General features: G+C 49.6%; 1 pseudogene; it reads left to right on the forward strand.

Moving 5' to 3' along the window:
- The window catches only part of LOC130128399 (RNA-binding motif, single-stranded-interacting protein 3-like), a 219,471-nt pseudogene that overhangs the window by 104,975 nt on the left and 90,392 nt on the right, over window positions 1–24,104 (forward strand).

Raw genomic sequence — 24,104 nt, forward strand, 5'->3', positions numbered from 1 at the left:
AGAGAGGATGAGGAGGGGACACAGAGAGACAGTGGGTAGTGCGTGGGAGAGTGATAGAGTGCGAGAGTGAGAGAAGAAGCGAGCGAGAGATGGCGGCCACTCTGCCGTGTTGTCAACCTTTGAGAGATTTGTTACTGGGGAGAGGATTATGTAGGCTGGGAAATGGGGGGGGGGGTGTGTTAATAGGCCGGGTGTTGAGGAACGTGACAAAGGCCAGCATGCTCCAGCCTCTCCAAAAATCAAAAGGGCTGAACAGCTTACACCGAGAGCGACTCGGTGATGTTCTGAAGAATTAATTGACGGCCCTCCGTCCATGTGTCTGAGTGTAACCGTGCACACATGAGCGTTGCGAAATGTTTTTCCTCCTCGTTTTTGGATCGTGATTGCAGTTGACTTCAGTGCTTTTCATAAATTTACATGACATGAATTATTCCCCTTGATTGAAAAGGACGTATATGACTTGCCGTAAAGCTTCTCTGATGCAGATAAGATGCGTTTCTGACAGAAACGCAGCAGATCTGTGCGGCGGCCTTCGTTCGCGGGCATGTTTTTGTGGACCTGTAACCTGCTCAGTGTCCGTGGGTGTTTGCGTTCCCCTAAGTGCGTCGGCGCGGATGTGGTTGGAGGTGGAGGTGCGCCGCGTGGCGCAGTTTGTTATTGCCAAATCGCTCATGCGTGTCACTAATTAAGATGCATAGCAATCCCCCCGTGAACGTCGGTGTCGCTAATTATCAGACAATGTAGTGCTCAGCAGATATGAGAACTGGCAGCCTCTGTAGTCGTGTTACCAACCTATTACGGCTACAATTACCCAGTGGCTGTCAGTCTCCCTCGGCAGGCCTCGCCTTCATTTTTCTTTTATTTCACTCATCCTCTGCTTTCATTATCTCCTTCTCCGTCTCCCTCTCCCCTGTCCTCTCTGCAGGCTATGGGTTCGTGGATTTTGACAGCCCGGCTGCAGCGCAGAAGGCCGTGTCGTCTCTCAAAGCCACCGGGGTGCAGGCCCAAATGGCCAAGGTAAGAAGCGCTTCAGATCAAGTTGGCGTCGCCTTACAGAGGTGCGCGGTGCGCTTTAGCCCCCGTTCACGTCTTAGGGTCGGTGCAGTCAACACGTTGGGGGGGGGGGGGTAGTTGATAGATTTCAGAAGCCCCCCGTACTGAGGAACTGAGCTGGCTTTGGCGTGTGAGCACATGTGTGTGTGAGAGGTAATTCACCACGGTTCTGTGCTGATCAGCGACCTGCGTGCTCTCTCGCACACTCACCCCACATACTGTTTAGTGAATACGGGCTGTTTGTGTGCAATGCATTTAAAGCATTATATGTGGCGGCGGTTCAAAGGTTGTATATGGCCAGGCGGGAGACCACAGGGCACCTTTCCACACAGGTCTGTTTGGTCTTGCTACCGCTCTGTCCCACGTCTCCATGCTGTTTACTCTACTGAGGCTGACAGGCCAAGGCCGCAGCCGCACACAGGCCTGTATCTGGACTTGATGTTTGTGAGTTCATCCGTGTGTGTGTGTGTGTGTGTGTGTGTGTGTGTGTGTGTGTGTGTGTGTGCGTGCATGTGTTTCATATTGTTTAACCCAAGATATCCATGCAGAAAGTGTTCCGGGGATCTGTGGTTGTATGTTTTGGCCCAGATCATTTTACCCTCCATTTTCTCCTTTGTTGTGATATAATGTAGATAGTGTGGCACCTCAGCAAAACTCCTGTCTGGGGGGGCGTCCGGGTGGCGTAGCGGTCTATTCCGTTGCCTACCAACACAGGGATCGCCTGTTCGAATCCCTGTGTTACCTCCAACTCGGTCGGGTGTCCCTACAGACACAATTGGCCGTGTCTGCGGGTGGGAGGCCGGATGTGGGTATGTGTCCTAGTCGCTGCACTAGTGCCTCCTCTTGTCGGTTGGGGCGCCTATTTGGGGGGGGTCGAACTGGGGGGGAATAGCCTGATCTTCCTATGCACTACGTCCCCCTGGTGAAACTCCTCACCATCAGGTGCAAAGAAGCGGCTGGCGACTCCACATGTATCGGAGGAGGCATGTGGTAGTCTGCAGCCCTCCCTGGATCGGCAGAGGGGGTGGAGCAGTGACCGGGACGGCTCGGAAGAATGGCGTAATTGGCCAAGTACAATTGGGGAGAAAAAAAGGGGGGGGGATCCCCAAAAAACTGCTTGCCCCTCCGCTCTTCACCTACTGCACGAGGAACAGCACACCATTACAACGGGGATCAGAATTTGTGCATTGTGACAAACGTCGTCTGCGTCCATAAGCAGGCGGCACTGTGGAAGATTAAATACATGGGTAGACAATAAGAGGAAAGGGAAGAAGAAAGGAAAGCGGGAGTGAGAGGATAGGGTAAAATAAGCAGCCTGACTTCATATTAGATGTCGAAGAACAGTCCAACACACAGGCCTGGTAACATACCCTTGTTTATATGCTTCTCTCTGATGGAGATACTGAGGTGTGACATTACCTAATGAGGATAATGCCAGAAAAGTTTGCAGCGAGGCTCCCGAGGCAGACGGAGTCACACAGGCTGCCGGTGCTTTGTTCGTTTGGACACACTCGTCCTGGTTGATTGCATTAAGTGCAGCAATAGCACGTACAGAGGTAAACAGATCCAATCAGCAGCTCCGTGTTCACGCCGATGCCCCCACAACCTCTGGCAGTCTGCACAGAGGCACGCAGCCAATCAGAGTGAGAAACAACAGACTGGGATGAACAATCACGCAAATAGTGAAATTTGATGCTTGGTGTTAACCGCCACAGGTAGAAAATGCCCATTATCACAACACTTTACCGAGGGAAAGAAGAAAAGAAAGCCACTTTATTTTGTCATGGTACAGGTTACAATGAAGTTCTGCATTTAACCCGTCCCTATTGTATGGAAGCAGTGGGCAGCTGCAGTGCCCGGGGACCAACTCCGGTTCTTCTTTCTATTGCCTTGCTCAGGGGCACAGACAGGAGTATTTAACCCTAACATGCATGTCTTTTTGATGGTGGGAGGAATCAGGAGTACTTTGTTTATCGTTTCATTTCATGTGCGCAAGTGCATGAAATGAAACGAAATGCCGTTTCCCCCCAGCCCTCAGCAGTGCAACATACAGACAAAAACACATTCAAGAACACACATATTCAAACTAACACATATTTACAAACTAAAAATTAAAAAAAATCACTGTCCAAAGGAACAAACTGGAGCACCAAGAGGAAACCCATATAGACACGGGGAAAACATGCAAACTCCACGCAGAAAGGACCTGGGACAGCCTGGGGTTTGAACCCAGGACCTTCTTGCTGTGAGGCAACAGTGCTAGCTACTGGGCCACCGTGCCGTCTCAAAACAGAACATGATGGCACGAAGACTGAATCATAAATTAGTAATAAATTCGTTTTTAAATCATTTCATTACATATTTTATGTACAATATATTTTTGCACGCATGTGTATATATATATATATATATATATATATATATATATATGTGCGTGTGTGTGTGTGTGTTCATTTTTTTGCAAGTCCCTTTGGTAGTCATTATGTAAACTTACCGAGCTCTAACAGCAGCTTGTCAAACTGCTTTTTCCTGTGTTTGGCCGTATCATTAGCCTGCTAAATTGGAAGCAGAAGAGACAAACCGTTTAAACAGGGCACGCAGTGTCCCTATGAGCCTGGCTAATCTCCACAGTGAAGCTAGCTTAAAACACACAGATGCACAAGGGCAGGGGCAGTCCACCAGAAAACCACCTGGGGGGAGTACATCCTCATCCCCATTTGGAGAATCTCACGCAAACGGTCGTCTTGTCAAAGGGCCGCTGGTATTATAGACCATCTTAATCACCCCCAGTAGGGAAGAATTTGAGCCACTCACCTTGGGTCATAGGTTCAGGCGTCTGCGGGCTGGCTCAAACAGACTTGAGATTTACTCCCCATGCTGTAAACCTGCAACCTGCAGCAGCTGGACTGACCTGCTTGTTCCCCCACTCTCACGGTTGTCTTCAGCTCCTTGAACCGGTCTGATGATGTTTCCGTCGTATATTTTTTTGTATAGCTTTTCTGTTGCAGTGTACGGCGTGCAGTGTAAGCCTTCCATTTTGGACAATTAAGTGCTACAGATTTTGCAAGCTCTGAACATGTTTATGGTAGGGATGTCCCAATCAAGTTTTTTGGGATTGGATCAGGACATCCCTAGTTTATGGCCATGATGAGTTTTACATATTTGTCTGTCTCCTCGGTCGTCAGGCTGCAGAATTGTGGGGTTAACTTAAACAGGCACAGAGAGAGACTGGTAGTACGGCTACCAACACAGTGGTACCCCACACAAAAGGCGGCTCTTTCATTTCTCTAGATGGAAGAGCAAGAACGGTTGCTCTTTATGGTTGGCCAGTCTGAATTAAGGGCATAAAACATATAGGGGGATTGACAAGAGAAAGAAGCACTACACGCATGTGTAACCTGGCAGGTGCTGTGTTGGAAATGTGGGTAAGCATCCAATGGGAAAAAAGCAGTGCCAAGGCACTTTGTCTGAGGTAAATTTAAAAGCCTTTGTCTGCAACGACCTTGGTACTGCTTTTTTTTTCTCCTACTTACAGGAAACTCACATGAGAGGAAAGCCAGGCAGAGTGCTCATACTTGACATCCAGGAGTCTATTTCTTTTCTTTTTTTTGTTTTGTTGGAATTTTCCCCCTTTTTCTCCCCAATTGTATCCGGCCAATTACCCCACTCTTCCGAGCCATTCTGGTTGCTGCTCCACCCCCTCTGCCGATCCGGGGAGGGCTGCAGACTACCGCATGCTTCCTCCGATACACGTGGAGTCACCAGCCACCTCTTTTCACCTGACAGCGAGGAATTTCACCAGGGGGACGTAGTGCGTGGGAGGATCATGCTATTCCCCCCAGTTCCCCCTCCCCCCCTGAACAGGCTGACCAGAGGAGGCACTAGTGCAGCGACCAGGAGACATACCCACATCTGGTTTCCCACCTGCAGACACGGCCAATGTGTCTGTAGGGACACCTGACCAAGCTGGAAGTAACATGGGGATTTCAACCAGCGATCCCTGTATTGGTAGGCAACAGAATAGACTGCTATGCTACCCGGACATCCCAGGAGGCTATTTCTTTACTTGTACATGTTTCTATCAGTGCAGTGATGAAAACAGATGAGAATAAAATAGTTCCCTCAGAATAGTAATAATGGTGGTGATGATGATGAAGATGATGATGATGTTGATGTGATGCTCTTAATTGATCTGGTCTAAAACCACCCTCCCAAATTTCGTTTTTTTTTTCCCTCCTATAACCTAACCTTAAGCCTAAGATAATGGAAGTTGCTTGCTGCACTTCCTGAAACTTGTCAGTTAACCCCAGCCTGATGAATGGAGTAAACAAAATCATGCTTTTGCACTTTGCTTGTGGCCTTTTTTGTCACTCACTGATGAGATGGAGAGCAACGGTGGTGCTAGCGATCATGGCGGGATAGACGATAACGATGAAGGTGGCCATTATTATAAAGGAACGGGATGGGATCTGACAAGGGGAGATGATATTCCACACACCGCTCAGGTGTGCCATTTCTCAAATGCACCATTTGGCCATTTCCTGCCCACCCGTGTCCTTCCTCCAATATTTATAAGAGGGCAGGCTCACAGAATACAGATAAGGAGCCGCGTTCTTTACCCATTTCATTTTAAGACCATACTTTGCATTGCTCCCCTTTTTCTCAGTCAATATTTTCACGAGAGAGCCTTTTGTCCCCATACAATACAGCTGACCTTTTTAAAAATGTTTGTTCGCATTCGTGTGTGTGTGTGTGTGTGTGTGTGTGTGTGTGTGTGTGTGTGTGTGTGTGTGTGTGTGTGTTTGTGTGTGTGTGTGTGTGTGTGTGTCTAGGTATCTGAGTGTGTGTGCGTTTTCCTATTACCATATGCACATCAAAGTTTATTTTTGAATGCTCCCTATTCTGCCCACATAAATGGAGAGGCCAACATTCTGCGCTGTAGCTCTGTGCCTTTATTACACTTCTGAGAGACATTTAGGGGGAGTTTGGTTTATAGACTCTCTCTCTCCCTCCCCCCATCTCTCTCTCTCTCCTCTCCTGTCTCTTTACCTGGCAGTGCTACTATCACTCTTTATTCTACTTCCTTATCTGTAATGACCCTCTTTCTCTCTCTATCTAGCTATCTGACTAGCTAGCCAGCTATCTGTCTCTCTGTCTGTCTGTTTAGATGGAGGCTTTTCTTGTGCAGCTATGGATGCATTATATATTCTATAGACACAGATCCTATACACACTGCTCACACAGTGACATAGACACATTATCCCTCCACACAAAAAACATGGAACACACACTAACTCGCACATTCACAAGCGGATTTGTATTCACATCTGCCATGTGCTCACCTGCCAAACATCCAATGAGGGCAGTTTATTCCCCTTAATAATTAACTGCAGACTGTCTGTCTGTCTGCCCGCATCGCCTGCCAAGGCGTCTCTGACACCCTGGCATCCTTCATGGGAACGCGTGACGCTCCTTCACCGGGGGTCACGTGAACATGATGTAACAGTCGAAATTGGGAGGTGTACCTTAATTAAGACTTCTTTTTTTTATTGACAAGAATACAAACGATACAGGAACATTGTACATATATATCATCAGACCAATCAACTATAAACAACCTTACACCTTTACATTCGATGGCCATAACAAAAGTAAATAAAGAAAGTGAATGAACTGTAGTATTAACAATGATAATGATGACAATGTTGAACAAAAACAAAGCACTTTTGCCAGGGGGTAAATTTACAGAGTACATTAAGTGAAAATTTTATAATGTAAACTAGCATTATATGTTTTGACTGCTTTTCTGTTTGTGCTTCTGGAAATGGTAAAGATATATTTCTCAATTTCTATAATTAAAGCAGGAAAGAATGGTTTATTATTTAAGAATTTACTTTTATGGGTGTGACATTTTGCAAAAAAAAATAACAAGCTCTATTAAGTAAAATGTATTGTTACTTTCACTATTTGTGTCATGGAAACCAAACAATACATATTCCCATTTAAGGGATTTTTTAAAATTATTTTTAGACTTTAGATATAATAAAAGCATTTAGTTCCTTCCAAAGTTTTCTGGAAAAGGTGCAGTCCCAAAATTAAGATGCGCTTGCCTGGATGCGGGAGAGGCTGCGTCATCAGACGGCGCCATGTGTTCTTTGATTTAGTTGAGTGACACGCATGCGCTGAACGGACGCGTGTCTCTCAGCTCAGAGTAGCGTGCGGGTTACGTGTGGCCTCTGTACTGTTCATGTATGATTTGGGAACATAGTGCCGTGGCGACCTGGCATCGTATGGTCGATGTATGTACTACTCCGTCGGCTCTCTGAGCTAATCAGTGTAAACTACTAATAAGACACGTTAACCTCTAGCTAACGGGTCTGACCCTTTAGCCGAGCGGTTAGTGATGTCGCCTTGTGGTGCAGTACACCCCGTAGCGAATCCCGCACCGGGCAAGAAAATAACCGGTTACATCAGCTATCCCGGGGCTCTTGCTAACTAGCCGCATGCTGCTAGCTCTCTCCACCTACAGCGAGCATCCAGGGGAGCGCGGCGGCAAGTTTAAATCACAGCGGCTAACTGCGAACACTGTCGACTACACCCATGGGTGGGAGCAGCGCTCGGATCTCGTTCTCCCTCCCACGGCTCCATTTTGTCACATTTGTCTCCCTTCCCGCTACAAAGGAATAAAGGCTTTTGTGCGTCGAGGCTTGGCGCTCATTAAGTAAAACCCTCACTGTAATCAAGTCGCCATTTATTTTTATTTATATCCCCCCCCCCTTTCGCTGGCATCACTGAAAGGGTGCCTTATTTTAAGCACAGCTGTGCAGGCGACGTGGAGGGTAAACTGGAGGTAAGGCAGAGGCATCGCTCGATTTTCTTGTCTCCCTTCGATGTAACTTCCTGCCATCTCTTGCCGCTCGCTCCCCCCGGAATTCAAAATACCAAGGCAGGAGAGATGAAACATTGGCTTTCTTTTGTCTTGCCCTCCCCTGGGGATGGTGACAGCAAGAGGGAGGAGAGGAGCCATAATTAAGACATCTAAAGGACACCCCCCCCTCCCTCCCACCCACCCACCTCCCCGCGTCCCTCTTCCTGTCATTCACCTCTACACATAGCATAGATAAGAGTACTCAATGTGTGTGTGTGTGTCTATGTCTATTTGAGGTTGCCCATTCTTTTTTGCGTGTGTGTGTGTGTGTGTGTGTGTGTGTGTGTGTGTGTGTGTGTGTGTGTGTGTGTGTGTCTGCTTGCATACATGTACAGCCAGGTGTGTCGTTGCACACGTGTTCATATGAGAGGATTTGTCTGTGCAGGTGTGCAGGAATAGGTGTGTGTGTGTGTGTGTGTGTGTGTGTGTGTGTGTGTGTCTGTGTGTGTGTGTGTGTGTGTGTTAGGTAAGTAGGTAAGTATATCTGCAGTTCACTCCATTCTCCATGTCATTTTGTTCAGGTTTCCTCTCTAAGCTGACAAAACTAACACACCGGGAAGACAGAATGATAACAGGTAAACGCCGCGTCTGGCTTCACAGATGCAAACCTGTCAACAAGCCGCTTGCCTCACTCTCCACAGGCTGCCATTTTCCCCTTGAGCCAATCAGACTGAATTATGGGAAGGGCGCCCTCGATTGTGGTGTCTGTGTCGAAGAGGCAATTCCACCTGACAGCTGCTTGCTTTCAGACAAGAGCCAGTCTTTATGGAAATCAACCCCTTCGCTATGCTAGCTGTGGTCAGCCTCTGCTGATAGCACCTGGATGAAAACAAAGCCGTCCTCTTCTCTGCTTACTTTTCCGCTCGTTTCCACTTCCTCTCAGCAGGGACAGACAGCCTAGAATTAGCAGCAGACCTGTAACATCAGACAACGCCCCTCAATGAAGTCATGCCTGCTTGGAGCCAATATGAGCGCTGTGCTATCTTCTTGTCTTTTGTGCAAAGCAGGCATCGTCTCTTTTAAGATGTTCTCATGTTTTCCTGGAAATCTGCATGAATACATGTCAGTTTGTAGTGTGGGAGATTCTTTGTTTAACACCGGCTGCCTCTTCCTGGATGCTGCCTGCCACAGATACCCAGTTTGATTTCTCTGCTTGTTCCACAGAAAGCAGCATGCAATTTGCAGAGGGCGAGAGCCTAAAAGCAGCCATTTTTAGAAGCAGGAGAGAGGTTGTTTGCAGGCTGTTGTAATGTCAGGTGGGAGTAGGAGGCATGGTGGCTGGGTATTTGAACAAATAATACTGGTTAATTGGTGCAACACTCATCATCAGGATCCGGCAAAAGGTTTTTGAATACGTGATTTAAAAACTAAAATGTCAGCAAGCCTTTGAAAAATCAATAATGTGTGTGTGCGTGCATGTTTGTGTATTTATTATGTATGTGGTAGGTTGTCAGTATGTTAGTGACAATACGAAAGTAAACATGAAAGTAAAGTCAGGTAACAAAGACACGCGCCAGAGGGGGGCTGTTTTAGCAGTAGTGTCAAATTACATTCATTGGACAGGCAGGGACTGTGACTCACCCCGGTTTGTCGTCGGCCACTGTCCTTGGTCCGATATCCAATATTTATAAGCCGCACAGAGCATACAGACAGACAGGGAGGCGCTGCATGCCCTTCACTTCTTGTTCACATTACAGAAGGGGGAAATTATGCTAAAAGCATCATTAAAGTGCCTCCATGAAGTGAATCCCAAATGTTTATGATCCGCACTGCTTGCAGCTGGCCATCAACCGACACTAGTCACCCATGGCTGCTTCAGATGGGTTGTACAAGGTGAAAGGAGACACGGTATTCAGTTGTTTCTTTGCTTTCCTTTTCACCCCCTTCTCTCTCTTTCTCTCTCATACACCTACCTCTCTCTCGTTCTCCTCCTCTTAGTCTTCTCCGCTCTTCTATTTTCTTGTCTCCCCCTCGCGTTCGCTTTCTCCCAGTCCTCTCATGGGAAGCATTTCCTGTTGTTATCGGCATTCATATTCGTACTATACGGTACCCTCAGGTGCCTTGCTGTCCATTAGAGACAGTCTTATTCTCCTTCCAGGCGACGCCCTGCACCCTCACGGCTCGGCTTAACCCAGGGTCACCTCGGGGAGGGCTGACGACGCTGTTACAGGCTGCAGTGGAGAACAGCTAGCTTAGGCAGGTCTCAGTACGCAACCGCACCACCACCCCACCCTCAGTCCTCACACAGACACCCACACACACACCCACACACACACACCTTTAGGAGATACAGGTGCACCTTTAGCAGCGCTGATCTCACCTCCATTCCACATGTGCAGCCATGATTATGGTATCATCCAACCCACCGCGGCTGTTTTTGTGTGTTTGTTTGTTTGTTTTCAAGCATATGGTGTCAGGTCACAACGTGGAAAACCAGCTCATTTTACCGTTGCCGCGCGGAAGCAGCTGCCGTTGACAAGGGTGTCATGGCGATTGCGGTCAGTCGAGCAGCGCATCACTCTTCCCTCCCTTGTTTTTTTTTTCCTTTGTTTTTTTTTTAATCATGCGCTGCATATGAATGCAGAATGTATATAAACAGTGCTAGTCAGCATCCAAGCTTGTTTCATACACACCTTTGCTCCTTTTGTTGTCATGTATAGTCTTATCTCTGCATGCTGCTGTAGCTTCAATACGCTCTCCCAAGGTGACAGCGGGGCTCTCTGACAGTATACAACACAACAATCCCCCTTCGTCTCCCTACACACACATGTACGCACGCACACACACACACACACACACAGCACTTTCCTCATTTCCTATCTCTGGGAATAGATAGGGATGCCCATTGGGAGCCGGCCAAATATTTTCTTATTCCCATACAAGCACGATTTGAACTTTCTTGCTCCAACCACCACTGCTAAAGAGAGTGAAAGGTTTTATTTGGTTATCGTGTTTCCAGTGTTCATCAAGGTCATCTCAGCCTGTTATGAGAAAGACATGTTGATTCATTAACAAAGAATGACTTCAACATTTCAGCGAATTTGCAAGATGTTCCCAATAAATTTCCAATATCGTGCAGCTAATTTTGAAAGAACTAAAAACCATTCCAAACATTGTTTAGATGTTGAAATCTTTCCTCCCACTGCCTTAATTTCTTGGAAGAAGTCGTGTTGGCATAAATCAACAGCGGCCTCTTGAAGGCAGCAGGAAATTGTCTGTCAGTTAAGTAGCTGACCTGACTCCAAAGTGAGGGAAGTTTCCAAACTTCTGTGGCGGGGCTAAAGTCACGTTGCAGACGCGTGCATCATTTCTTTCAGTGTAGCTAGCCACAGCGAGGCACCGCACACCTTCCCCTCCCCTCCCTCGCTCGCGGAAGTGATACTTCTGAAGGGCAAAGCCAGCGAGAGTGAGACGGACCATCTGACGAACGCGGGCTCCCAAGCCCCTCCGTTGGCTTGCACTGTCTCCGCCGTCTAATTATGCTTCAATCATCCGCGGGAGCGCCGCGTGTGGTAAATTATTTCACCGAGCCGCGTGGAGACGTGCCGGGCTGAAAATGGGGGGATGGAGGGGAGGGGAGGGGGGGCAAGGGAGTGAGAGAAGGAGTGAGATGCAGATGAAGGGAGAGGAAGAGTGAGACAGCGAGTGGGAGAAAGTAGGGGGAGAGGAAGAAAGTAGAAGATGGAGAGAGAGATGAGGTGACATCCTGAAAGAGAGGATGAGAGAGAGAGAGAGAGAGAGAGAGAGAGAGAGAGAGAGAGGGGAGGGGAGGGGATGGCAGGAGAGATGGAGAGACCTGTCTGCCATCATGTCGTTTCAGACAGTGTCTGCAGCAGGAGACAGGCCAGCACTAATGAACAAAGTTATAAACTTATCATTCACAGCAAGAGAGAGCGAAGGAGCAAGAGTTGTAGCTGTGTGTGTCTGTGTGTGTCTGTGTGTATGTCTGTGTGTGCATGTGCATTTCCGTGTTGTGTGTGTGTGCATGCACGGACGCTAAGCAGAGCCAGCATGCGTAATGGACAGCATCCGCATAGGTAATGCAACACCCATTAAGACTCCGTCGCCACTGTAGAAGCAGGCTAGTATAGAACCGTTACTCTGTATAAATTAGCATACCTTATATACGGGGCAATCATGCAGAAATGATTTCAATTCTTTTCATTAAAATGACAAAGTCCTCTATTAGGCGCTTCTTGTCATCTTTTTCTTTTGTTTTCCATCGATTTCTGATCAGGCCGGGGCACAATAGTGTTCTGAACAAGCCGAGTTTGGAGCGGATGCTTGTTTGTGTTGTGAATGTGTGAACAGGCTCCTATTCTGTTACCAAATTGCCCCCCCATGGCCTTGTGCCCAAATTGTCCGTTTGAAAACGAGCTAGTGAAGGCCTGCGCTCTCAATATGCTCAATGCCGCCGTGCTTGCTTTGAAGCAAATATAAATATGGCTTTTTTTGCCGGTGCGGTAATGGCCGCAGTGTGCAGTTATTAGAATCCCTTTGATGTGGCAACTGTGCCAGCTCGCTCGCTATCTCTGTCAATTGATCTGGCTCCATTAGCAGAGCCACAGAGAGGCTGTTCAAAGGAGCGGTCCTCCACACACCGCGCCGGCACACACCGACCAGGTGAAGCGCTTTGCATTAATTCGCTCAGCCGGCTCTGAGAGAGAAGGCACTCGGCGAGTAGCTGCGAAGGCCGGAAAATCAGTTCAGCTTAACGAGGAAACTCTCGCCAGAAGAAAAAAAAAAAAAGAAGTTCGGTTGAATCCCGAGTTGGTTGGTGCTGATTCTGTGCCAGCTGTGGTCTTACTCGCGATTTAGCCGAACGGTTATTTTCAATTCGCCGGAAAAGATTGCCTTTTCTTCCCCCCCGGTGTGTGCGGTATACGCCGTAGGACCCCTCTACCAGTTTTTGCTTTCCTGTGAGACCTCGATTCGGCTGACCCATTTCAATTTGTCTTCATCAGTCATGCCAATTAACTGAGAGATTAGATTCTCGGCTCTCCCTGCCTCCATCACCCGTCGCTCGATGCAGCCCTCCATCCACCCCTCTGCTCCTTCCTGCCCCTGCTGCTGCTGCTGACAGCAGGCCGCACACTTCACATATTTTGGATTTCCGAGCTTCCGCGGCCATGACAGACGTCTCGGCATTCGGCTAAGCTGGGGAAACGCCGTTATGCATGCGAAGGGACAGCGTTTAGTCTCTTTCAGAGTTGTTGCCACGGGGCTGTGCACCGCTGATGCCTCTTCTTGTGAAGTGTGGTCTTACCTTCACTTGTATGTTAAAAGGATATCAATTTCTGCATCTTTGTGTCGTGTGTATTTGTGTTTAGCAGGAAGGTTTTGGTCCTTTGCCCCTTTAAAGCCGTGGAAATTGGACATCCGGGTGGCGTGGCGGTCTATTCCGTTGCCTACCAACACGGGGATCACCGGTTCAAATCCCCGTGTTACCTCCGGCTTGGTTGAAGGTAACAGACACAGTGGGCCATGTCTGCGGGTGGGAAACCGGATGTGGATATGTGTCCTGGTCGCTGCACTAGTGCCTCCTCTGGTCAGTCGGGGCGCCTGTTTGGGGGGGGAGTGTGATCCTCCCATGCGCTATGTCCCCCTGGCGAAACTCCTCACTGTCAGGTGAAAAGAAGCGTCTGGTGACCCCACATGTGTCGGGAGGAGGCATGTGGTAGTCTGTAGCCCTCCCCGGATCGGCAGAGGGCAGCGATTGGGGCAGCTCGGGCGAGTGGGGTAATTGGCCGGGTACAATTGGGGAGAAAAAGGGGGAGAAATGTAAAAAGAAAGTTTTGAAAATGGCATTTCCTTGTGACCAGCCGGAAACAGTCCAGCACATAGTGGCATGGTGACTTTGTGCAGCAGGTGACTCCTAATGGCAAATAAATAACATTCTGCCCCGAGTCAGGCTGCTGATATCTGACCCACACGTCGACACGAGCACACGCGAAACTGATTAGCTGAAACACATGTGTGAAAACAAATGTGTGTGAGCATCACCTCCCTTCCCCAAATAGACATTCATTCACAAGCCTCACAGTGGCTTCTGTACGTAACACACACACACACACACACACACACACACACACACACACACACACACACACTGCCTCCCTGTATGGAAACACTGGGCTACCTTTAATTCACTAGAAAATGTAATGCGATTAAGGTCATCCTCCCACCGTGGTAGTATTGCCCCCCCCCCCTCCCCAGCTTTAATTCCCTGCCTGCATCCGGTGGCACGGCTGCGTGGGTTCACAGCTCCACCTGCGCCGAGAGAGCCTCTCAGACATAACGAAGATTTAACGCTAATTTTGGGTGCTGCTGCTGCTGCTGCCCGATGTGTTCGGGTTAGGACTGGTGCCGACGCCGGTGCTAATGAAGGCTCCGAGGCTGTTTACAGCTGCGCTTTCAGAGATGCGCCGCTCAGACCTGCAGCGTACAGTCCCACAGATGGTGCTGGTATGGCACAAGCTAAAGATGCTGTGCGGCGATCGGCGAGGCAGCGTTGAGGGGTGAAGCTGGTAGGAAGCGCTCCCCTCAAAGGGGCAACGCAGCCGGGCAACGGGTCAAAGACAAATCCACAAACGGGTGTCATGTTCATCACCAAGTGGGAGAAATGCACAATAACTATGTTTCCTAGCAACCGGAAGTAAGGGATTAAAGCGGTAATGGTGGCGAAATTGCGTTCGTGGCGTCGCCGGTCCGAGTCCCCCAGATTGTGTCTGGTGTCGGGCCGTTTTCCACCGCTCTTACATCTCTCCAGTCCAGCGCCATGTCGGTCGCAGGCGCTATCATACATCTCTGTCTACTGTCACATCATACATGCCTCCTCCCTGTCCATTATCCCCACCTACCCAGCGGTCTCCCAGCTATTCCTCTCTCCCTTACCATCTGCCTTTCCCTCTCCCCCTCTCTCTCTCTCTCTCCTTCCCACCCTCACCCCCCCCTTCCTCTCTCTAACGACTTGCACGGGCACACCATGTTAAATTGCACTGACAGCTCCCATTTCCAGTGGCTTCAATCATATGTAAGAGGTCTGTGGGAGGAGGGTGCGAGGGAGCTAGGGCAGAGCAGAGCTGGGGAGTAGCGGCCGGGGCTGTGTCAGAGGGGCCTGTCCTGGTGAGGGCTGATGAACCAGCGCCCTGACACTGGCACAGTCTCTTATCCTGCCTAATGAGGGAGAGGAGAGCCAGGGAAGCTGGTCCCCTCTCATGTCACTGTCACTGTCACTGTCACTGTCCGTCTGGGGTGTGTGTGTGTGTGTGTGTGTGTGTGTGTGTGTGTGTGTGTGTGTGTGTGTGTGAGAGAGAGAGAGAGAGAGAGAGAGAGAGAGAGAGAGAGAGAGAGAGAGAGAGAGAGAGAGAGAGAGAGAGAGATAGGAGGATGGCTAAAGGACCAACTGATGCTGCTGAAACAAGACGACAGAAAGTTGCAGCCCCATCTTCATCTTTAACACACTCTCCTGCACCGGCGGTGGTAGAATAATCGGCCGTATGGCCGTCCTCACGGTGATGTGGTTTTATATCCGACTGACGTCTCTTTGTCAGCTGACATGTTGTTCTCTCTGCTGTATTCTTGCTGATGAACGCAAAACAAAACAGAGTTCGCTGGAATAAAACCAAAAAAGGAAAAACCTCTGTTACGTGTCAGGGCCCGGCTGAGGGAGGTATCAGAAAGATCCCTGCTCGTCTCACAGGCTGAAAAAGTCAAGGTCAGCAGAGTTTGGCTGGGCTCAGATGGGGCCAAGCATGAATGACCCTTGTTCCTCTGCACACTCACACACACACACACACACACACACGCGCGCACACACACACACACACACACACACACACACACACACACACACACACACACACACACACACACACACGCACACACACACACGCACATGTGCAAACTTCGGAGGAGAGATGGAAAGAATGAGTGGACACAGGCACAGGAAAGGGAAGGTGAGAAGACTTTTCCACACGTCAATTTTTTTTTTCTTGGGTTCGGGTCAGACACAGTCAGCATTTCATAGCTGGAAGGAGAGGCGGGAGCATAGGTAGATAGATCGTCTCTGGGTGTCTTAGCAGCCTCTGCGGAGTGATTGCAGACCACTGCCTCTCCTCCAAGGTGTTTTGCCTCATATACTGACCGTCAGCACATCCTTAAAAAACATCTCCCCCGTCTCCTCCGGGGCTGCTAACCTTCAGCCGCATATCTCTGCAGATTGCCAGGGAAGCATGCATTCACTCATATTACTATAATATAATATTATATTATATTATATATTTTTTACACCAATCAGCCAAAACATTAAAACCACCTGAGGCCACTGCTATCAAGGAAGACCGTTGCCATGAAGGGGTGCACCTGATCTGCAACAGTGTTTAGGTAGGCGGGCGTCCGGGTAGCGTGGTGGTCTATTCCGTTGCCTACCAACATGGGGATCGCAAGTTCGAATCTCCGTGTCACCTCCGGCTTGTTCAGGCATCCCTACAGACACAATTGGCCGTGTCTGCGGGTGAGAAGCTGGATGCGGGTATGTGTCCTGGTCGCTGCACTAGCGCCTCCTCTGGTCGGTCGGGGCGCCTGTTCGGGGGAGGGGGAACTGGGGTTAATAGTATGATCCTCCCACGCGGTACGTCCCCCTGGCGAAACTCCTCACTGTCAGGTGAAAAGAAGCGGCTGGCGACTCCACGTGTATTGGAGGAGGCATGTGGTAGTCTGCAGCCCTCCCCGGATCGACAGAGGGGGTGGGACAGCGACCAGGTCGGCTCGGAAGAAAGGGGTACTTGGCTGGGTACAATTGGGGAGAAAGAAAGAAAACAAGAGTTAGGTAGGTGTTATTTGTCAAAGCAACATCCACATGAATGCCAGGACCCAAGGTTTCCCAGCAGAACCAGAGCGTCACACTGCCTCTGCCCGCTTGCCTTCTCCCCATAGTGCATCCTGGTGCCATCTCTTCCCCTGGTTAATGACTCACACCGACCTGACCGTCCACGTGATTTAAGAGAAAACATGATTCATCAGACCGGGGCACTTTCTTCCATTGCTCCATGGTCCAGTTCTGACGCTCATGTAGGTGCGTTTGGCGGTGGAGAGGGGTCATCCTGGACACTCGGACCAGTCTGCAGCTGTGCAGCCCCAAAAACAGCAAGCTGTGGTGCACTGTGTGTCCTGACACCTGTCTCTCATAGCCAGCATTCACTTTTCCAGCAATCTGAGCTACAGTAGCTCTTCTGTGGGATCGGACCAGACGGGCTAGCCTTCGCTACCCACGCACATTTATGACACTTGGGCGCTCATGACCCTGTCGCCGGTTCACCAGTTGTCCTTCCTTGGACCACTTTTGGTAGGTACTGACTACTGCATACTGGGAACACCCCACAAGACCTGCCGTTTTGGAGATGCTCTGACCCAGTTGTCTAGCCATCACAATACGGCCCTTGTCAAGTCGCCCAGATCCTTACGCTTGCCCATCTTTCCTGCTTCCAACACACCAACTTCAAGAACTGACTGCTCACTTGCTGCCTAATACCACCCCCACCCCCCGGCAGGTGCTGTTGTAACGAGATAATCCGTGTTATTCACTTACCTGTCAGTGGTTTTAATGTTTTAGCTGATCAGTGTGCGTGTGTGTGTGTGTGTGTGTGTGTGTGTGTATCATCTGTCGTCACTGTTTCAAAGCTGGATAAAGCAAAGTAACACAACATAAGGAAGTGGCATGGCCGAAAAGCTGGTCACAATTGCCACACAAATAAAGACGGTGAGGGGAGGCGACAGTAGTGATACTCCAGAAGTCGGCACTCTGTCCTCCTCATGCTTCCATGACAGTTACAACATTTCGTCCAAACACGGCTGATAAAAATCCGTCAGAAAACGAAAGGCCGTTTTCAGAGTGAAGCTCCGCAAGGTGCCACTCGGGCCAAAACCCAGGCCCCCACCGCAGCAGCCCCCACCGCAGCAGCCCCCACCGCAGCAGCCCCCACCGCAGCAGCCCCCACCGCAGCAGCCCCCACCGCAGCAGCCCCCACCGCAGCTTCAACTGCGACGGAGGCCACTGGCGGTGTATCAAAACACACGAAAAGGGGAAGCACACACTGATCACTTCCCGCTCGTAGTAACCTTACTCAGTATAGCAGCTATTCCACATTTAATTACCCCTTCAAATACAACAACACACACACACACACACACACACACACACACACACACACACACACACACTCTGCCTCACTCTGCAGATTGTGTAAGTTCTCTGCTGCCCTGTTTTTCTCTGCGCAGCGTCAATATTTTGTTTGCGTGAGTTGTGTTGTCGTTTGTGTGACTGGCCGCTGGGTTGTTGTGTTGGTTCTCTGCGGCGGCCCTGCCGTCTGCTGTGTTCTTTGTTATGTCTGTCGCTGTTTCCCACATTTCCACTCCACCCGCATGTACGCTCTCTCGCGCACTTGCTGTGCGTTTTCACTTTGACCTGTGCACTAGTAACGTGTGTGTGTGTGTGTGTGTGCGCGCGCGCATGTGTGTGTGCGTGTGCGTGTGTGTGTAATCCTGGTGCTGTCCCGATGTTGTTTTACAGTTATCTCCCTGCCATCGGTGGTGTTATCGCTGCGTTATCTTCTGGTCGATCTGATTGTTGTTTTTTCCCGATGTTTATCGCACATCCTGATCAAGGTTGCGACCTTTCCCCCCATCTCCCAAACACTCCCTGGCATTTTTCCTGGCAGCTCCCAGCTTTATTTAACCACCGCTATTTATTCCCCTGGCTCTGCCAAACAGCCCTCTCTTCCACGTCGGGCTGGGTATTGAATATTTGTAGTCGATGTTTTATTGTATTTGTCCGCTTTGTGCAGGGGTTCGGTTTTCTTTCCTAGCGTTCCGATTGTGCGTCTGCTTTATAGCGCTTGTCTCCTATGTGTGTTTCCATATGCGCTACGCGAGCCCGTTCCCGTGGTCGTCCGTGATTGTGCCAGAGGCTGTGATTTGTGCATTCCCGTCCTCCTGCGTATGTGCGTGTTTATGTGGCTACACGTCTGCATTGTCCCCGCGTTGCTGCGCTTGATCCAGAGCCGGGCCTGATTCATAGCAGATGGCGGCCGTCCTCCACAGAAGTCGAACAGATGAAGAAAGTAATGGTGAGAATGGGCGACAAGATGGAGAGGGAGGACAAACCAGAGGAGAGGTTACCATCAATACAGCGTGCCACTGAGGGAGGGGAGCATCCGTCCGCCTCTCTCTCCTCTCTCTCTCTCCTCTCTTTCTCCCCCCTCTCTGTCTCCCTCCTCTCTCTCTCGTTCTCTGTCTCGCTCTTTTTCTTTCTCTCTCTCACACTCTCTCTCTCGCTCACTCTTTCTCTCTCTCGCTCGCTCTCGCTCACTCGTGCTCTCACACTCTCTCTCACTTGCTCTCTTTCTCTCTCGCTCTCGTTCTGTCTCTCACTCTTACTCTCACTCTCTGTCTGTCTCACTCTTATTCTCTCACTCTCTTTCGCTCTCTTGCTCTCTCTCTCTCTTTCTGTCTCTCTCACTCTTACTCTCACTCTTTCTGTCTGTCTCACTCTTACTCTCTCACTCTCTTTCGCTCTTTCGCTCTCTCTCTCTCTCTCTCTCTCTCTCTCACTCTCTCTCTCTCTCTCTCTCTCTCTCTCATGCGCTCTGTGATGTGACACAGATAGAAAGTGTCTCCCTTGCTAATTTCTGGAGCGGCATGCGTGCAACATATTCACTCTGAGGTTTTCGGTCAAACATCAGCTCTTGAGCGTCCATGGATTGGAGTAAGACTGGAGATCCCTCAAATATGTCAAGCTGCTTGCACGCCATTTGGTCTCTCCACGCCCTCCCCTCCTTTCCCTTTTTAAATGTACGTTCCCCCAAACCGTGTTTACGTCCTCCCCTCTGAATAATATGCAGTTGCTTAACCAGATGCATAAACAGGAAACCCCCCAGACCTCCAGACTTCTACCCAAAGCTGCGTATGATGTGTACGTGCCTTTATGACCGCGCCGTTCGGGGCCACAGTGTAGGAAGCAGTGAACCACAGCGCAGAATCAGTCTCGCCCGATTAACTGCGGTGTAAGTATTGCAGCTCCTCCGAGCCCAGGATGGCATCCCCCCCCACCCCCAACCCCACAACCCACCCAAGGACGCCTCGAACAGCCCGCAGCCAGCAGGTTGCGAGACATGGCCATCTTGAATAATGATTGATCCCCGTTCAGCCAATGAACCAGACTGATTCTATGTACAAGGATGCTCTTGGCCAGGTTACGACAGTGCGGTTTGATGTACAGCCCTGAACTCGCGCATCGCTTTCAAGGGCGAATCCAGAGGGCCGCTAGGAGTGGCCTCGGCCATCCTCAATAAAAAACCTGGCCCCTGTTGTCACCCCATACTTTGGTGTTATTGGTCAGGTCACATGACAAGAAGATCTCTGATAACCGTATTGTCTTAGATAAGCATTCCTGCAATCCATACGAGAGACCTGCAAACACTGTTACTGCCTTGCAGTAATGAGGGAGACTGCGGAAATGGCTTTTGCACAACATTTTCAATTCTCTGCAACAGGCTTCTCATTTTATTACATGCACTCGCATTGATTTATCAAATAACATCTCCTCCTCCTGTTGACTGAACAACCTTATAAGTGCAGCTAAGCTAACCACAGGTTACCATTAATCCAGAGCACAGAGGCTACGCTACATTTATAACGAATTTCTTTGTTTTCTCACCTGGAACTAATTAAAGACAACATGAATTGAAAATTGCCTTTTTAACTTCTTCGCTCATTTCCCCTGTCATATTTTGCACCTGTTCAACAACTTATGCCAAAAAAAATCACGAAAAAAAAAAGAAGAAGGTGTTTCTGGGGTTGTTTCACCGAGTCTGTGCAGGCGGGGGAGCGTCGTCCAGCCAGTAATATCACAAAATATTTTCCCTTCCCCACTTCCAGCGTCATATAAGACCTTGCAAGGGGCAAAGCTGCATGATCCAATCGAACCCTGAAGGATCAAATCACATTCCTCCCTGTGTTTTGCCCCGCCCTAATATCCTGTTTTACTTGGAAGTGCATCACATTATGGAAACAAGATAAGCCCCGAATGCCGTTTCCCGTTGTCTTTAATCACGCAGGGTTATTCTAGAAACATGCCGACACTTATATTGTCCTGCCGATGTGCTGCTGACCCTTCCACCTCCCACAGTTGGTTGCAATTTATTCAAGCTGTGGTACATTTGAACTTAGTCAAGCTCTAGAAAAGAGCAGGAGCTTTTTTCCCCCAATTGTATCCAGCCAGTTACCCCACTCTTCTGAGCCATCCCGGTCGCTGCTCCACCTCCTCTGCTGATCCGGGGAGGGCTGCAGACTACCACATGCCTCCTCCCATACATGTGGAGTCGCCAACTGCTTCTTTTCACCTGATAGTGAGGAGTTTCGCCAGGGGGACGTAGCGCATGGGAGGATCACGCTATTCCCCCCAGTTCCCCCTCTCCACTGAACGGGGCCCTGACCGACCAGAGGAGGCGCTAGTGCAGCGGCCGGGACACATACCCACAGCCGGCTTCCCACCCGCAGACACGGCCAATTGTGTCTGTAGGGACGCCCGACCAAGCTAGAGGTAACACGGGTATTCGAACTGGTGATCTCTGTGCCAGTAGGCAACAAAATAGACCACTACACTACCCGGACACCCCTCGAACAGTAAATTAGCGGTTGTACCTAGTGGCAAAACGTGTGTGTCTGTTATTCTCTCTCAACTGGCTATGTTAAATGTCGAAAACCCCATTGCATCATTCAGCCGGAGAGCTGAAGGTCTGTCGTCCGCTTTGCATGAATACTGATATGTGAAGGTACAGCTAGTTTCCCGTAAGCAGGATCACAGAGGTTTTTACAGTGCCGCCATTGGCGAGGAACAGGAGAACATCAGTTGTCCCACCTAGTTTGGTTTAGTGGTTTACGGCAGGTTGCCGCATGCGACTTTCTATTTTCAATTTCTATTTTCTCCTTGATAAGTCAGTTGAACAATCCCCACAGAAATGATCACACCCTGCCTCAAAAGTCGACAGCCTTGTTGTTGCCGCCTCAAGCGAGTGTAAGAGAGAGAGATGGAGAGAGAGAGGGAGGGAGGGAGATGATGGGATCTGAAGAACAAGAGGAAGTAGAGATGTGCCTCCAATCAAATTATAGGCCAATCAAGTCATAACGTGAGTAATTCAAGGCTTACATCGACGGCCCTAATCTTATTGGCTATGCATTAGGGGCTCAAAGGATGGCTCTTAGCGAGCGCGCTCAGTGGGGGGTATTGCAGGAATGCTACTTTGATGGGGGAGAGGAGATTTGCTTTGGGTGGTAAATGCTGTTGTGTGTGTGCGTGTGTGTGTGTGTGTGTGTGTGTGTGTGTGTGTGTGTGTGTGTGTGTGTGTGTGTGTGTGTGTGTGTGTGTGTGAGAAGAGAAAGCGAAGAAGAGACAGAGGAAGAAGGAGGATGCATAGGGAGAGGGGGACGTTAAAGTGATGCCTTCATCTCTTCCTTTTCGGCACAGCTCTCTGAAAGAGAGAACACCAGGGTACAAGGCGTAGTGGGAGGTTTACGTCTTCTCTCGGGTTGCCATCTGCTCCAGTCCCAATGTCCAATGGCAACATCTCTCATTTGCCCAATTACAGGGGAGGATTATGATGTGTTTGTTTCCTGCCTACGGGCTACCTAGCCACATCTGACTCACGTTTTAGGTAGAATAGGGCTGTCTGGATCCGGTTTTAGCTCTGCTTGGGTTAGTCTTTCATGATGTTATTGATATTATTTGCTAGAAATCAGCTTTTTTTCATTTCTTTTTTTTTCTTTCATTTTAAATATCATCCATATGGCAGGGCAAAAAATCGGTTGAATCTGAATTTTGCCCTGTCACGCTGTTGTGCCTCGTGTGTGTGTGTATGTATGTGTGTGTGTGTATGTGTGTGTGTGTGTGTTTGTTTGTGTGTGTGTGTGTGTGTGTTGTGTGTGTGTGTGCATGCGTGCGGATACAGGATAAGGGTTTTCGGGATAAAGGATAACACTACTAGAGAAGTGCATTTGCCAATTTGCCAGTAAGCCTGGGCCTTGATGGGTCTATACGTAGCCCTGGAAGCAGCTCACCAGGAGAGTGTAGACCTGGGAAACAGGGATCTGCTGGGCCACACCAGGAGAGTGTAGACTTGGAAACAGGGACCTGCTGGGCCACACCAGGAGAGTGTAGACTTGGGAAACAGGGATCTGCTGGGCCACACCAGGAGAGTGTAGACCTGGGAAACAGGGATCTGCTGGGCCACACCAGGAGAGTGTAGACCTGGGAAACAGGGATCTGCTGGGCCACACCAGGAGAGTGTAGACCTGGGAAACAGGGATCTGCTGGGCCACACCAGGAGAGTGTAGACCTGGGAAACAGGGATCTGCTGGGCCACACCAGGAGAGTGTAGACTTGGGAAACAGGGACCTGCTGGGCCACACAGGAGAGTGTAGACCTGGGAAACAGGGATCTGCTGGGCCACACCAGGAGAGTGTAGACCTGGGAAACAGGGATCTGCTGGGCCACACCAGGAGAGTGTAGACTTGGGAAACAGGGATCTGCTGGGCCACACCAGGAGAGTGTAGACTTGGGAAACAGGGATCTGCTGGGCCACACCAGGAGAGTGTAGATTTGGGAAACAGGGATCTGCTGGGCCACACCAGGAGAGTGTAGACCTGGGAAACAGGGATCTGCTGGGCCAGCCTTTGAACATTAAGGCCTCCCAACAAAAGGCCCGCCCTCGAAAGAGCCAGAGATCCAGAGTTGCTAATAATGCGGTTCCTGTGCTGATTTACATTTGGAGGGTTCTGGAACTGGTGACCCCCTCAGAGATACACACACACACACATATGAACACACCAAACATGAACACACACCAAGCGTGCACAGACACAAAGACGCATACATGAACACACAAAAGCCCTATCCCAGCCACACACACATACACATATGAACATATAGCACTACTCCAACAACCAGTACACACACACACACACACACATACATAAACAAGCACACTTCAACCACCCCCACCCCCACCCCTGTGTTAAAGGGATCTGCATTGTCGAAACAGCTGCCAAGGGAACAGCTTGTCTCAGA

The sequence above is a fragment of the Lampris incognitus genome, chromosome 18 (assembly GCF_029633865.1).
Source record: "Lampris incognitus isolate fLamInc1 chromosome 18, fLamInc1.hap2, whole genome shotgun sequence".
Classification (NCBI taxonomy): domain Eukaryota; kingdom Metazoa; phylum Chordata; class Actinopteri; order Lampriformes; family Lampridae; genus Lampris; species Lampris incognitus.